Source organism: Rhinolophus ferrumequinum, chromosome 11 (assembly GCF_004115265.2).
Source record: "Rhinolophus ferrumequinum isolate MPI-CBG mRhiFer1 chromosome 11, mRhiFer1_v1.p, whole genome shotgun sequence".
In the NCBI taxonomy this organism is placed as follows: Eukaryota; Metazoa; Chordata; class Mammalia; order Chiroptera; family Rhinolophidae; genus Rhinolophus; species Rhinolophus ferrumequinum.
In genome coordinates, this window is record NC_046294.1 from 20,958,087 (window position 1) to 20,974,336 (window position 16,250).

Sequence of the window (16,250 nt, forward strand, 5' to 3'; positions counted from 1 at the left end):
ACACTTTTTATGGACCTCAGAGATCACTGAGCTTCATGGGTCAAATCTTTTGCCTCTAGAAAAGACCACTATCTGGTGATAGTTTACTTAAACTTGTAAACTTAGGAATTTAGGATAGTAGCATTCCATACACTGCACATCGGGGTGAGTGTCACATAAATTAGCAGTGGGGACTGAGTGCTTACATAATCTATGTGTCCCTCACATTTCTCTATATAAATAATGCCTATGCATAGGTCACAGGGTAGTTATCATTATATAAGAAACATGGCTACTTTTATTGAGGTACATTCCATTTGCTTGGTTTATTAGCTTCAAAGTGAGGAATATTTGGCTTGAGGTAAATTGGCTTCTCAACTAATTGTATGTAACATCAGCCTCAGTAATAACCGTAGCATCCTCCATGATATCTGAAAATTGATCATTACCAGGCTTAAGACACAGTCTAAAAATTGTATTGTCTCAGCGTGGCTTGCCAATCTTGGATGGCCCTTCTTACGTGTCAAGAGAAAAAAAAAAAAAAACGTTTACTAATTAATATGGCAATCAAAGGGACACCGGGGATGGGGAGCTTTATTCCTGAAACATTTAGTTAAAATTTCCCAAAGATTTCATATGACATCAGACTTTCATTTCTAATCCACTTCAACTGGAACAATTTGAAATGGGTTGCTTATGTTGATACTATTTTCACTTATTTCAAAAAAAAAAGTGTACCTATGTACCAGAAACAATTCAATTTTGTTTACAAAAAAGAAATTCATCATAAATATGTAAAAATGATGTGTGCATTTGAGAGAAAATTATTTGTTAAATATAGCAATCTTAAGCCTTTTTGAAGAAATCAAATTTCTTATCATTTAGGAAATCTGAGTTTTCTACATTAACAAAGTTAAATCCCCCAGATCACAGTTGTAGCTACTCTCCCCTGTAAATCCCCAGTCCATTCCATTCAAATACTTATGAACCTATTGGAATTATTTCACCTCCTCTCTGCATTTGCATGATCTCTCCATCTACATTAGCCTATTGCTCATTTACAATGTTACAGAAGTCTCCTATTCGATATAATGTTCAAAAAATATTTAAATCACTATTACTGTGTTTCCCCAAAAATAAGACTTAACTGGAAAATGAGGCCTAGCATGATTTTTCAGGATGATGTCCCCTGAGCATAAGCCCTAATGTGTCTTTTGGAGCAAACCTTAACATAAGACTTGGTCTTATTTTCTGGGAAACAAGGTATGTGCCACACATTGTGAAAGACTGGTCATGTGGTAGACATATCTTCCAAGTGCTCTCCTAAGTACATTCTTTTTCCCTTTCAATAAATTCTACCAAGTGAATACATTTTACCAAGTTCTCATCATGTGACTCCACTTCTAAAATCTTTCAATGTATAATAAATTATGCACAAATTCCTTATTTGGACTTTCAAGGCTTTGAGCAAATATCTCTAAAATATAGTACAACCTTATTCCCTACTTTTCCATGTTAAGCTCCATATGCTTTTAAATACCTTACTGTTGCTAGAATACACGCATCATTTTTTTTTTACTGTATTTTTTTTTTTTTCTCACCAGCATGTACTCTTTCCTTCTCTTCATTGGTCAAAATCTCACCTTTACTTGAAATCTTCTTTGAATACCCATCCTCTACGCAGGGTCTCCAAGGAACAATTTGTTGATATCTCGTTTTGGATGTTAATGTTGCCCTGTACTATGGTTATCCTTGCAAGTTCTGGGGACCATTTTATTTAGCACACGCAATGGAAGCCAAACTCAGAATACTTAAGTAAGAAAATGGAAGTGTATCGATTTACAGTAATAAAATCTCTAAAGAAGAGTAGGTTTAGGTACTCTAATATGGTCAACGGGAGTTGATTTCTTTCCTCTGTTTCTACCAGTCCCATGAGTGCTTTCTTCAGGTTGGCTTCTTTCTCAGGTCAACACCATCCAGTTGTAAGCCCTAGCAATTGCAGAGTTATGTAATTCTTCGAGCTAGGAAACCTAGTGGAAAGAGAGATTATGTTTCCTAATAATCACAAAATATTCCTGAATTGATTTGATAGACCAGGGTATGGAGATGAGCCCATTTACAAATCAATCACTAACTTGAAGAAAATTGAATACACTGAGTGGACAAATCTAGATCAAACAGCCAATCCTGGAGCTAATGGTCATCGTCAGTTCTATACGGATCAGCTATAAGTCAGTGCTTACTGCTCAAACCCCCCAAGTCAATGGCATAAGCATAAACATTAATCCCTCATCATCTACAGGGTTCAGCGGATCTTGACAAGGTTGATCATTGTTCTTTAGGTTAGCTCTGCAGCACATATTTATCATTGTCCTCCTGGGACCAGTGGATTAATCAGGCAATGTTCAAGGTGCAAGAGACCAAGCCTCCCTGTGCAAGATCATTTCAAGCTTCCATTTAGATCACATCTACTAACATCAATCAGCCAAAGCAAAGCAAATGCAGAATCAAGAAGCAGTAACGTTGCCCTCCCTACAAATTAGGAACTCCAAGGGCACACTTCAGAGAAGAATAAAGAATTGCAGCCAGAAATTCAGTCTACCACAGGGAGTGTTGTTCCCAGAGGAAAACACAAGGTTTTCCTTAAAATTAAAATAAAGGCATTCAGGGAAGCAAAACAACAGCAGGAAAGATCATCTGATTTTTATCTGACTCAATCCTTAATATGTTATAAGATGACATAGATAATATTTTATTTAAGTTTGAAAAGTCTTTGGTTCCTAAAACAGTGTATTCATTCAGTTAATAGCTATCTAAGATAAAATTTCCAATTCATTTTGCAATAAATATTGTAATATCTGCCTATAGGGAGACATAGAATTTTCAGTTCTTATAATATCAGTTAGGAGCATTTTCAGCTTCCACTAACATATTACCTGGTTAACAGTAGATTCAATCAAATGTATTTTTGTGTTTTTGTTGTTGTTTTGTTTTGTTTTCTTGTAGAGCTATGCAGTTGCTTTTTCCAATAGTCCATTATTGTCTGAGACTACATCCTTATGATTTTCTTTGCCTTCAACTATGGCCGCAAGATGGCGACCAGAGCTCCAAGCATCACATCAGCATTCATGGTAATAAGAGACAGAAAAGGACTGCTGCCAGCTGTATCTGTACCTACACCAGTAAAGAGAAACAAAACAAACAAAACCTTCTTTTTCCAAATTGTCCCAGCAACCTCTGCCTATATTCCATTGGCTAGAACTGTGTCACCTGCTCAACTTCAGTTTCTGGACAGTCTAAGAAAGTACATACGTCTTTTATACACTCTGTGGTGAAACAGCAGAAGAGTTAAGGGGGCCAGGAAAACTTTAAGCCCCACCCTCCTACTCCTACAGAAAGCTACATTAGACAACAGTAAAAATTAAACTGTTATTATTCGTCAGGATTCTTTAGTCAATCAAACATACAAGGGAGTATGGATTCCAGAAAAAAACCTAGATGTGACAAATGGCTCCTTAATAGTTTTGTAAGCTTCCAAAAGTCATTTAACTTCTCTGAGCTTCTGTTCCCTGATCAGGATAATCGGAATGATGGCACCCACTTTGAGGGATTATGATGGAAATCCAATGAGATAACAAAATTGAAGTGACTCACACAGCAACCAACACAACATTGATTCTCTATAAATTAGAGTTGTTATTATTTGCTGAAGATTGGCAAGTACAAAACATTTTATGTTATGCAGAACAAGATCCTAGAGAAGCAGAGTTCCCATTGTAAGCATTTTGCTTCTGGCCTCACATAACAATTCTGAAACTTTTTCAGAATGGGAAAAGGGAACAAGCAACTTATGACTTTTCTTTCTTCTAAAAATCTTATATTAATATTTAAATGGTGTCTAGTGTCACTTTGCTCTCCACTTTTTTTTAGGATTCTGGTAATGATGGTGGGTTCTACAGCATTTTTAAACTGAACACTCATATATGTAATCTAGTTCTATTATGCAAAACAAATTAATCTATCCAAAAGTAGAGTATTAACAAAGTAAATTTAAAAAAAGGAGGGTGTTTTATACTTATTCAGAAAATGTGCATGCTATTTAATGTGTAGAAAGAAATTTCCACAATATAAAATATGATAATTTTTCCTTAGAAAATGACTGAGAGAATATATATGCAATGGGCCTAACATTTCTTCAGAAAGCTTTGGATGGTTCAAGGGATTGATGGGTGTTAATGGTTAACACTGTGAGACTGCACAGTGCTTTAAAGTTTAAATAGCTATTTCATGTCAGATCTCATTTGATTCTCATGGAAGAGTTAAGACATAGTAGATATGTTTTTAATTTTGCCAATGAAAAGTATGAGGTTCAGCAGGTTTAAACAATTTGTTAAAACTCATAAAAAAGGTCAAGGTGGAGTTGAGACTAAAATCCAGGACTTCAGATCCCAGGTTCAGAACCCAGAGCACTGGAGGTTTAACTACCCAATCCATGATTAGTCAGGTGTGTAACTTGCAGCACTGTGCCTCAGTCTCTTCTCTGGTAAAATGAGGGGTCTTCTAACACCTATTTCATAAGGTTATCATGAGAACTAAGATCACACCTTAGACCAATGACCAGCACTTCATAAGCCGGCTGAAAAATGTTAGCTGTTATTTTTACTAAGTTTCACTTTTCAGTAACATCTAACAAGCACAAACCGAATTAAGTAGAAATGTTCTTAAGGTTCTAATAAACGAGGTATTCTCAGTATCGAGGTGACTCCCTAATAGTAGGTTAGATATCCGCAGAGACATCAAATCCTGTGCCCTTACTGGAGCATTACTGCTCTAGGGAACAAATCGTGCCCCTGTGGACTCGAGTTTGAGGCAGTATTCCCTACTTTCTAAATGTCAGATACTAAGTGGCTTCTTCCTGGATAGATTACTTCCCAATTTTTGTATAGTAACATGGAACTCTGAAACCTGCCTTGCCCTTCCTCCTTTGCTCTATCAGATCTGACTCTGGAAGGATACTACCTGTTTATGTGGCTAGCTCAAGGGAACAATTTCGTGCAACATAATCTCAAAGTTGGAACCCCACTTCTTATTAAACAAAGAGGACAATATATTTATTTCAGCACTTTTATGAGCCAATGACTGCATTAGATACTCATTCTATAAAGATAAACCTGGAAAGTTCCAGCTCTTAGAAAACTGTGTAGAATAAATGAATGCTGGTATGAAAACACGTATGTTGAATGTAATTTTATGAGTGCTATAATGAAGAATGTGTACAAAAGCTACCAATTACAGATGAAGTGACCAGAAGGCTAGGGAGAGTAGGCTAAGTGTTTAGGTTATACGAGTCACAGACTGCTAGCTCATGGCTAATTCCAGCCACACACCAGATGAAATCTGAGTAACTTAAATAGCAAGCTCTCTGTTTAGCATAAGGTCTCCATGTCAGTGTCCGCAAATTTGACTTTAAGCAAAATATGATAACAAATGTGCATAACATCAAACATCATCTTATCATGGAGCAGACAAGCAATACATATTGCTTAAATATAAGCTATAAAGTTCCCAAGAGTCACTGAAATGCAAAGATAATTGTTCAGTGGGAGACAGAGATACATATGTAAGGAGAGGTGCAAATCAGTCTTTTGAAGTTTGAAATGTCTTAATGAACAAGAGAGATCACCAAAGTAATGTATATCTCAATATTTCTTGAAGATTAAGCCATGTGAAAATAATAGGCAGGAGGGCTTTTCTTTAAATAATTCAAAGTGTTAGAATTTTTATCAGGGTCACATCTACGGTATGCCGGGCCCTGGACCCAAAAGGTTTTTCAAGGATCCACTGCTTTTTAAACAATTTGATTTTAAAAGTTAGTCCCAAATACACCGGCCCGTGTGAGGTTTAGTAATTTATCGATGAAGATTTAGAAAAATCTGTAGAGAAGAGGCGGTAACTTATTTGTTTATTGCCTTATTAAGCACATGGGTAGATTCTTCATGATTCTAAGCACCAACTCTTTTTGTTCGGAGCCAGGAACCATCTCTTTGAGTTTTTCATTGTCATGTACATTATCCTTTACTAATTTTAAAACTGTCACAATGAAAAAAAGGATAGAAATGCTGTTATTTCTCACTATGGCATGGCTCTTTAGTATCTATTTGTACTGAAACAATATAGATCTCCTAGCCTCTGTTGCTGCCTAATACACATTTATTTAATGCTGATTAAATCATTACTTATGACATAGCATCATTTGTTCATGAACACTAAATCCCAATAACTCTCTCAAAATTCGTCCTTGTGCTTTGTTGATGGTGAACACAAATGCATGTCTTACCTAGAGTGTGCAAGAGAATGGGAGTAATTGTTCATTTTATAGTCATGTTAAATTTGCTATTTAGAATTTTATATTATAAATTCTTAACGCCACATCTCTCAACAATATCCCCTCTTGAAATATTTAGGCTATAAACACTTCATTCCTACAGTATGATTTCTTTAATGTCAACAGCAGAACTTCTACACATGGCCACAAGCAGAAAGCCTGGGAGATATTCCCATGGTCCAAGCAAGAGGAGCAGTCCCATTTGTACAAATTCTGTCTCTATCATTTATGGCAGGGCTTAAGACTATAAGGGTGCAGCATTACCACATTGATCAGACACGAGGAAATATGCAGATCTAAAAAGATTTTTGGCGCAATGCCTGATCTCAAAATCCCTCAGAACAGGTAGGCATGACAAAGTCACAGCACTTTCTGATAGTTGACATGTAGCCAATTATGGGGTTGGAATGACTGTCCTGGGTACCAGTGGCAAGGGACACACAGCATGCAGGATACCTGCTTCCACTGTATTGACTTTGAATGCTGTAAACCAGAGAGAGCACTATGGTCAGAACACAAATAGGGGAGAGATGACACCCCAGCCCGAACATGTATCTCAAGGCAGGGCTGTCACTGACCAGAGCCCTGAACTCATCCTGTGCCTGATGAGAACGAGCATCACCACCCCAAGACAGCACGTCAGCACCATTCTGGAGGACCAACCTCACCTGACACCATGGAGGCGGCACTGTGCTGACTCATCAGGTCACCCTTCTTGATCCTAGCCCATCCTTGGAGCCCTGAGACAAACCGCAGAGATATGAGTCCTGGAGCTGCTCAGCGCATGTGGTCAACTTGAATGAGGGCAAAGGATGTCAGGAGTCAACAAGCACCTTGAGGGGGATGAACAGGAGTTAAGATCCACAGGACTCCTGTCTCTGCAGAAAGCACTATTGGCCCCAGGCAGTCCCAGGCATCAGAGGGGACTTAAATATTTTCAGGGACATTTCCAAAGAGCAGACAGGGCACTATGCAGTAATACGTCTTGTTCCGCTTTAAAGCTAACATGTTGGTATCTTTAACATCTAAGTCCTATCTTTTCTATCAAACATGCACCTCCTCTACACCCTATTTTTATATCATATGAATAGGTGTTGTGAAAAAAGTGGTATCCTTAGGAAAATAGAGATTGAAAACATTAGATTAAACAAAGTTAAGGATGTTTCTTTAAGAGGGAAATTCTTCATGTGTTTTGCATTAAATGTGTTCCGGACTTCCACAGAAAATAGAGAGTATATCCTTAGAAGTTACATGCCACATGGTCGATGACTCAATAAACGTGTATAAATGAACTTTAAAGTGTGGCAATAAAGTAATGAAAAAGCATTTAGACTGTTGGCATAGTGGGTGATGAAGACTATGGCCGGGATTTTATTGTTTTTGCACAATCCCGGCTCCAATCTTACTTGACATATGCCAACATGCAAGTTACTAAATTTCTCTGTGCCTCACGTTAAAAATGAGAATAACAATCCAATTGTCATGAGTGCTGTCATGAATATTATGGATAATATAATATGTCAAGTAATTAGTTTAATGCTTGGGCCATAGTAGAGAGTCAAATTATTTTCCTAATATCATCTCCCTCCTAAGAATGCTGTGAAGATTATATGAAGTATATAAAGCACTTTGCACAAAGGCTGGCACATAGAAAGTACTCAATGATGTTAGCTATTATTACCACCTCATCTTCTATGCCTCCATTCAATGTTTAAATGGCTTCACCAAAGAGTCATAGAAGTTCAGCTTAAACATCTCTATTTATCAGAAATTCCATTCCCTTTATTACTTCTTGTAATAGTTTTTGAAATCTAGCTTTTTCTCTTGTTTTATCTGTTCTTTTTCTAAAATATAGATTTTTTTTTTTTTTTGGTTTTTGAACAGCAGTATCTTGAGCAAGTTCAAGATCATTCTCACTTCTCTCTCTCATTAGAGTTTAAAAAACCTAGCATGCACACCATTGTATGCACCAGTACATGCACCCAAAGAATTAAAATGTCAGATTTCCCACGTGAGCTAAAGAACATACCAAACGACCTCAGCAGGCTGCAGCATAACATAGATATCCATTAGCTTTAGACAAATAAGACAGTCTCCCACATTTTACCAGGCTTTATGGTACAGGAAATGGCCTTGGGGAAGACAAATTGGAAAACTTTTATAGAGTCTCTCCCTTTGTGAGACCCACATTTTTTAAAGAAAGTTATCCTAACTACTTCTGAGGGGGAGCAGACTTTTGCCCACCTCTTCATATTCCTTTTTTGGGATACTGATTATTTCACCCTCATTATTTTAAAGAAACAAAAGACTCAAGAAAATACTTTTACTTCCTCACAACTGCCTAAAAGAATTCAGATAGAAAGAACCTGTTCCAGCAAGGAAGCTATCACTTTAGCTAATATGAACTAAGTGTGGCAGACGGGGAGGACAGACAAAGTCTGTTTTTTTCGCTCCCTTCTATGTCCCTTTTTTTTCTGATGGCCCAGCAAGAATTTGTTTACAAATGTTTGTTCTTCCTCATCTACCTGTGAACTGCCTATTTTCCCTTTCAAATCCCAGATACCAACCTCTCACCTTTTAGTCCAGAATGGTATATGAACCTCAACTGTCCAATTTGTCCCAGGTCGCAGATATTTACAGAACTCCCACATGAACGTGCAAAATTAAATTGGGTTATTTTTCCTGTTAATCCATCTCATGTCAACTAAGAGGGAAAAGGGGACATGTTCCCATTCCCTCCACTTCTAACATCCTCATAGCTCATTATAATGACTGAGTTGATACAAAAATAAAATCAACTTGGCAGTTTATCCCGTATCTCTCAGATGATTCCTCATATCTCATCCCTCATAGTTAAACATTTAGGAAACTCAAAAGATTAATTTTAATTTCAAGTCACAAAGTTTCATACATGTGTATTGTTTTTATATGATTCTATGGGAGATGGTTAAGACAACTTCCTTTCTTATACATTAGACATTCAAAGCTGAAGAGTTGTTTCACAGATGAATCATTGGCTTCAGATAAATCTTCAGATTGAAGTCCAACTCATAGTTTTATCAGACAAATACTTCCTATTGTTATTATTTCTTCAAATGATTTTCAAAAAATTATGATTATTTATTTTTCCAAATAACATTGAGATTGGCAGACTCATCTGGACTAATATTATCCTTAGTAGTGAATTCTTATTCTTATTTCTGTTAGAAATCATTTGAGACCAGGAGGAGGGGAATCATTTAGTATATTCTGAGGTGAAATTTTACATGTATTTGAAAAATAATTATTTTTATTAACCAACAGTAATAAATCCATATTGGTATGGGAATGGCTCAAAGAAGTCCTATACGCAATGCACAAACTGCATAAAATAATGATACTGTTTTTAAGATGGCGACCATGCACTCTGTTCTTCTGCATTCTGCGTGATGTGGAGTATGATGAGGATCCAGACTTCCTGCCTGGCCAATTCCCCTCTGTGCAACAGAAACTGACCACCCTTGTGCACTGTTGGTGAAATTGCAGATTGGTGCAGCCACTATGGAAAACTGTATAGAGGTTCCTCAAAGAATTAAAAATAGAACCACCTTATGACCCAACAAGTCCACTTCTGGTTATTTATCCAAAGAAATCCAAAACATTAATTCAAAAATAATATATGTGCCCCCATGTTCACTGAAGCATTGTTTACCATAGCCAAGATATGGCAGTAACTTAAGTGCCCATCATTAGACAATTGGATAAAGAAGATGTGATATGTATAGATAATGGAATATTACTCACCAATAAAAATAATGAAATCTTACCATTTGCGAAAACATGGTTGGATCTAAAACATATTATGCTAAGTGAAATAAGTCAGAGTGAGAAAGACAAATTATCTCACTTATTTGTGGAATCTAAAGAACAAAATAAACAAACAAACAAAACAGAAAGACTCACAGATACAGAGAACAAACTAATGGTTGCCAGTTGGAAGGGGGGTTGTAGGCTGACTGAAAAAGGTGAAGGGATTAAGAAGAACAAGTTGGTAGTTACAAAATAGTCACAGGGATGTAAAGTACAGCATGGGGAATATAGTCAATAATATGGTAATAACTGTTAACAGTGCCAAACAGGTATTAGACTAAACGAGGGGTTCACTTCATAAATTATATAAATGTCTAATCACTATGGTGTACACCTGAAACTAATATAAAATAATATTGAATGTCAACTGTAATTGGAAAAAAATAAAATAAACAAACAAACAAACAAAAAAGAAAATGACCAAGATGATTTTATCGTTCTCCTCAGTTTGACTAAATTTCAGATAGGTTTCTTACCAACTATAGGCCCCTGACTTCTCTTTTCCTACAGCATTTACTTTAGAAAATGTGCAGTTGTAAATTCTTTCTCTGCCTCTAAAAATAGACAGAAAACAAAACAGATCCAAGAAAGAATTGAGAGAAAAATTTTCTCTCTGGCCTTTCTGGAACTGAGTTGCCGTAAAGAGACTGCCTCCCTTCTGGATATATTTATTTTATGATACATTTCAATTTAGCTATCTTTTGCAGCAAAATTACATAAAAGAACATCAAATTCCTAATGAAGCTCCTGAAATTATATGTAAATATTGGTATTATGTATATTTTTCTCCTCTATGATCCATATCTTTCACAAAAATTTTAAAAGTAATCATTACTCTAAAGAACCACTGATTCAAAACAGTGTTTTTTGTTTATAGCTATAGAGCAAATAAAGGTTTAAAGCATTTTTCACATAGTTGTATTTGACGATTCTGTAAAAATTTGAAACAATACAAGTATAGCTAGCTGCAATTTTAAGGAAAAAATAATAAACTATGAAACAAAATTAAAGGTGACTCATCTGTGGACAGAAGCTAGTTTCTGGCACAATTAAACATGAATCAGGGTTCTATTCCCAAATTATTTATTCTACACTGCATTACTGCTTACCCATAATGATTTGAAATAGCTTTAGAACACACAGTGGCATGGGATTGATAAATTTACATTTTATCACAGTACAAATCAGATGAAATTCTAAATACGAAGTGATGCTGTGGGCAAGTGGCAGTTTGTCAATGATTTCAGAAGCTGGCAATTTGGAAAAATTAGAATGCTTTTCATTAAATCTTCTATGATATCTTTAAAACACATAAAAATGTATCTTTCACATGAAGTAGCCAAACCTGACCAATATCTTGGATACACAGAAAGGTGGTCAGAACACAAAACATCTGAAGATTTCCTTGTGCTTTGTTGATAAATTTAGGTAGTCCCTAAAAGGGACAGTAAACACAATAGAAGAGACTAGTTCAAAACAGCAGACATGGAGGCTCAAACCCTATTTCTACCCATTGTTGTTCTCTTTAACAAATATCTTCAATCACTCTTATTTTTAGCTCTATAAGCTTTCTGTAATGTTGTAGATTTCTGTTCTATAATAGGAAGAATTTCATGAGAATGAATGAAAAGATCAATGTGGCTTTAGGCTTTGCTGCATATCCAGTAATGGTTTCCATTCTTTTCCCAGAATCAGAACATGTACTTGAATAGTTGTAGTCCTTTACAAGACAGGACTCCAACTGAGCCCCTACAGAAACATCAATGCAAGAAAGCCAACTTCAAATAGAACTCTATGCTTAATTTTAGACAGTGTCGTATTAGTTGAAATGTATTTATTGATGGACTTCTATGCTAAAATACTGTACTAGGTTCAACAGGAATCATTTCCAGAGGATAAAGTAGTGATAAAAATCTAAATTGATTGTTTACCATTGAATACATTTGAAAACAGTTAATGTCAGGTGTGATTAAAGCAGAAAGGAACAAAAGTGGGATGGAGAGAAAAATCAACAGAATGATAGAATGGAGAAGAGTAAAATATTTCCATCAGTATTGGAAACCAAACATGATAAAATGATCTGTTTGAGAAAATCAAAGAAACAAAACCAATGCAGGCTTTATCTTAAGGCTTTATCTTTTTTGTTGTTCCAATTGCTCACATCTCAAACTCCCAAACAGACATGTCTAGGAGAGAAAGAGATCCAGGATTATGTGACAGGAAGAAGATAAGGTTCTGGTATCAGAGATACAGGAGACAAAAATAGTTTTGTCGTCAAAAGGACATCTTCAGAAACATGTGATAATAATGATTATAATTAACATTTACCAAGGGTTTTAGTAAGTGACTGCTCTTAGGCTCATTGAGTTATACTCATCACATCATTCCATCCTCCCAATTGTCCTATGAGATAGATATAGTCATTTTCCCCTTTCCAGATGAAAATAAAAAGCTCAACAAGTATAACTTGTCTCTCTCATAAATTTAGTAAGTGGCATAGCAGAAAATTCAAAGGAGGACTCTTTGGTCTAGAGTTTGGGATAGTGAGCCCAGTGCTAGACTAATATGTTATAGGTATGACTAAAGACTATGAAAAATGCAGTGCTTTAAGAAAGGTTAATATCATTGTCCAGTGCTGGGTATTTGCTAAGAAAGAATAATATGTGTTTAGAAACTTTTGTTCTCTTTGATTTTCAAACTTTTATTTCTTTTACCCGATCACATAAGTAATACAGGCTTATTAAAGTAGATATCACAGACATATTCTCTATTGAAAATAGGCATCTTGAGGAATCCGTAATCATTGAAAGTGCCCACTGCTAACTGATTACTAAATATTTTTCCCGAAACCCTTGGAGTACTTGCGGAGTAAAATTTTTTGGATTTTAGAAAGGTAAGATAATGAAATATGATAACTAATGAAATGCCAGTGTGGATCCGGAACCACCCCAAAAACCATTCAAGTAACATTTCTTCAGCAAACCCATGTATATATTTGTAATAACTAGAATAAACAACAACTACAAATCAACTTATGTAAGTTTAGGTCAAGATCTGCTGCCAAATAAGTTCAAAAGCAATTAATTTTTGTCACCAAGTGTATTATAAAAAGAATGAGCTCTGTGTTTTCAGAATTGCAGATAATGATTGTGGACCTACATTGGACATACTTCTTTCTGTAACCCATTCTTTTTCACTTAATCACCTTTATAAAGATACATTTTTTTGTGTGTAATTACATAGAGATCCACATTACTCATTTTAATAACTACCTATTATTCCATTTTATGGATGTACCATAGTTTATTGCTAGTGATAAAAATTAATTTTGGTTATTTGTCAAACTAATTTTGACCTCTTTCCTCTGTCACATAACTTTCATCACCTGTCATGATCTGAATGGCCCACGATTCACTTTATTTTTATTAGGCCACTTTCCTGGACACATTTCTAATATAATAATTCAAAAGTTAATATTCATCCTGAACTGTGCCAAGTAATTTCACATCTGTGTGGCCAAAATGCAAGCCATTTTATGAAGGAGAGCACTATATTGTAATACATTTGAAGACAGGAGGGCTTGTGTTCTAACTGATTTTCTTCCTACTCTAAAATAGGTGTTTGACTTTGGCAACTTCTTAGGCTATCTGAGAATAAATGATTTCGTCTTTAAAATGGTAGCATTGAAATGAGTGGTTTCTAAAAGTGTATGACTATAACACAATGTTTTCTAAATATTTTCAGAATATGGAGCACAGAGAAAATAATATTTTGTCTTTGACCCATATTGAGATAAATGGTATCCAACCAGTTTGATAGTTCTGGCTGCCCTAGCACCCACCTGGGTACCCAAAAAACTTAGGGGATCAATATTTCTGGCACAACAGTTGAGAAGTTTTGCTATAAAGATATCAATGAAATTTATTTAACTGTCACACAAGTGGTTCACTATTCGAGCCCAGTTATAGGCTTCTAGAATCAAATGGGTTTTTGCTTCCCCGGGAGTGTTGGATCTTTGAAAGTCAATTTTCAAACCAGGACATATAGACCTGAAGTAGGTAGAACAAAAGTCTGTGGTGGTTCAATAAACTTGTTAGGTGTCTAGGCTTTTACTGTCATGTTGCTGTCTCATCTTAACCTATAGTTTTACCATGTTCCTAAGATGTTCCAGTTTCAGCTACGTTGCCCAAACTCTAACCAGAAAAACAGGGGGGAAAGTAGAGAAAGAATATATCTATCTCCCTTCAAAGACACTTTCTAGAATTCATAACTAAAACTTTTGCTTACATCTCATTGAGCAGAAGTTAGTCTTATGGCCATACTTTATGAGAAAGGCTGGGAAATGCAGTCTTTATCCCAAATGCCCATATATTCAGTTAAAGTTTGTGGATTTTATTAAGGAACATTGGGAGAGCAGATAATATGGAACAACTAAAAGTCTTGTTATTATGGGTATAGTTAGCATACATAGCTCTAATAGAAAATAAATGGATGCTTAAGCATTCCTCAGTACCGTTTGATTTACAGACTTTCCTGCACGCATTATAAATGACACAGGAGTTTATGCACTGGACATAGGGTATTAATATTTAAATCATCACTCTTTTACTCAAGTACTAAGTGAACTTCATCACGTCATTTAACTTCCCTGAACCTCTAGTCCATCATCTGTAAAGTGAATGAATTGAACTAAATAAACTTACTTGAATCCTCTAAATCTGGAATTCTGGAGTTTGGGCAATGACATATATGTAATCAGTTATCACTAAAATAAAATACATGTAAAGTCTTTTCTTACGTTATTTTCCTTTGTCTCTAATTTACTTTGGAGAGTCCGTTAGGAAAACTTTTTCCAATAAGGTGATGATATTTGAAAGTTAGACATTATTTTGAATGTTCTATAATTAGAAAAAATAGCTTTTCAGTCTTTTATAAGTATCTTAAAATGAATATACAACTTCAAAAGCTTGAAATTTGCTAAAGACAATGTAAAAAGAACTATGCCAAAAAATACCAATTCTCTTAATTTAGTTTTCAAAATATCATAACTTTTCCATCCCAAATATTTACCTCTCGATAAATATAAGAATAGTTATGAAAAACACAAGGCTAAAAATCTATTGAAAAACAAAATACTTCATGCTAAATTGAAAATGATTTTAAACACAGACCTTACGCCATCCACAAAAACTAAATCCAAATGGATCATAGACCTAAATGCAAAACTATAAAACTCCTAGAAGATAACACAGGAGGAAAACTATATGACCAGAACATGATGATACCTATTTAGATATAATACCAAATGCACAATCCATGAAAGAAATAATTAATAAGCTGAACTTCATTAAAATTAAAAGCTCTGCTCTGCAAGACCTTTTCAAGACAATGAGAAGACAAGCCACTGACTGAGAAAAAATATTTTCAAAAGACATATCCAATAAAGGACTGCTACCAGTAACATACAAAGAATTTTTAAAATTCAACAACAAAGAAAAACAATCTGAATTTCTAAAAAATGGGTCAAAGATTTTAACAGCCATCTCACCACAGATGATATACAGATGGCAAATAAGCATAGGAAAAGATGTGCCAATCATATGTCATTAGGGAAATGCAAATTTAACAACAAGATAACACTACACACCTTAAAGAATGTACAGACCCAGGACACTGATGACACCAAATGCTGAGGAGAATGTGGAGCAACGGGAACTCTCATTCATTGCTGGGGGGAATACAAAATGCTACAACCACCTGAGAAGCAGTTTGGCAGTTTCAAACAAAACTAAATACACTCTTACCATACCAATCCAGCAATCATACTACTTGATATTTACCAAACTAATTGAAGACTCTGTCCACACAAAAACCTGCTCACAGATGTTAATTAAGCTTTAGTCATAATTGCTAAAATTTGGAAGCAACTAATATGCCATTCAGTAGATGAATGGATAAACTGGGGTAATTGAGACAGTGGATTATTCACCTCTGAAAAGAAATGAGCTAATAAGCCTTGAAAGCACATAGTGTAACC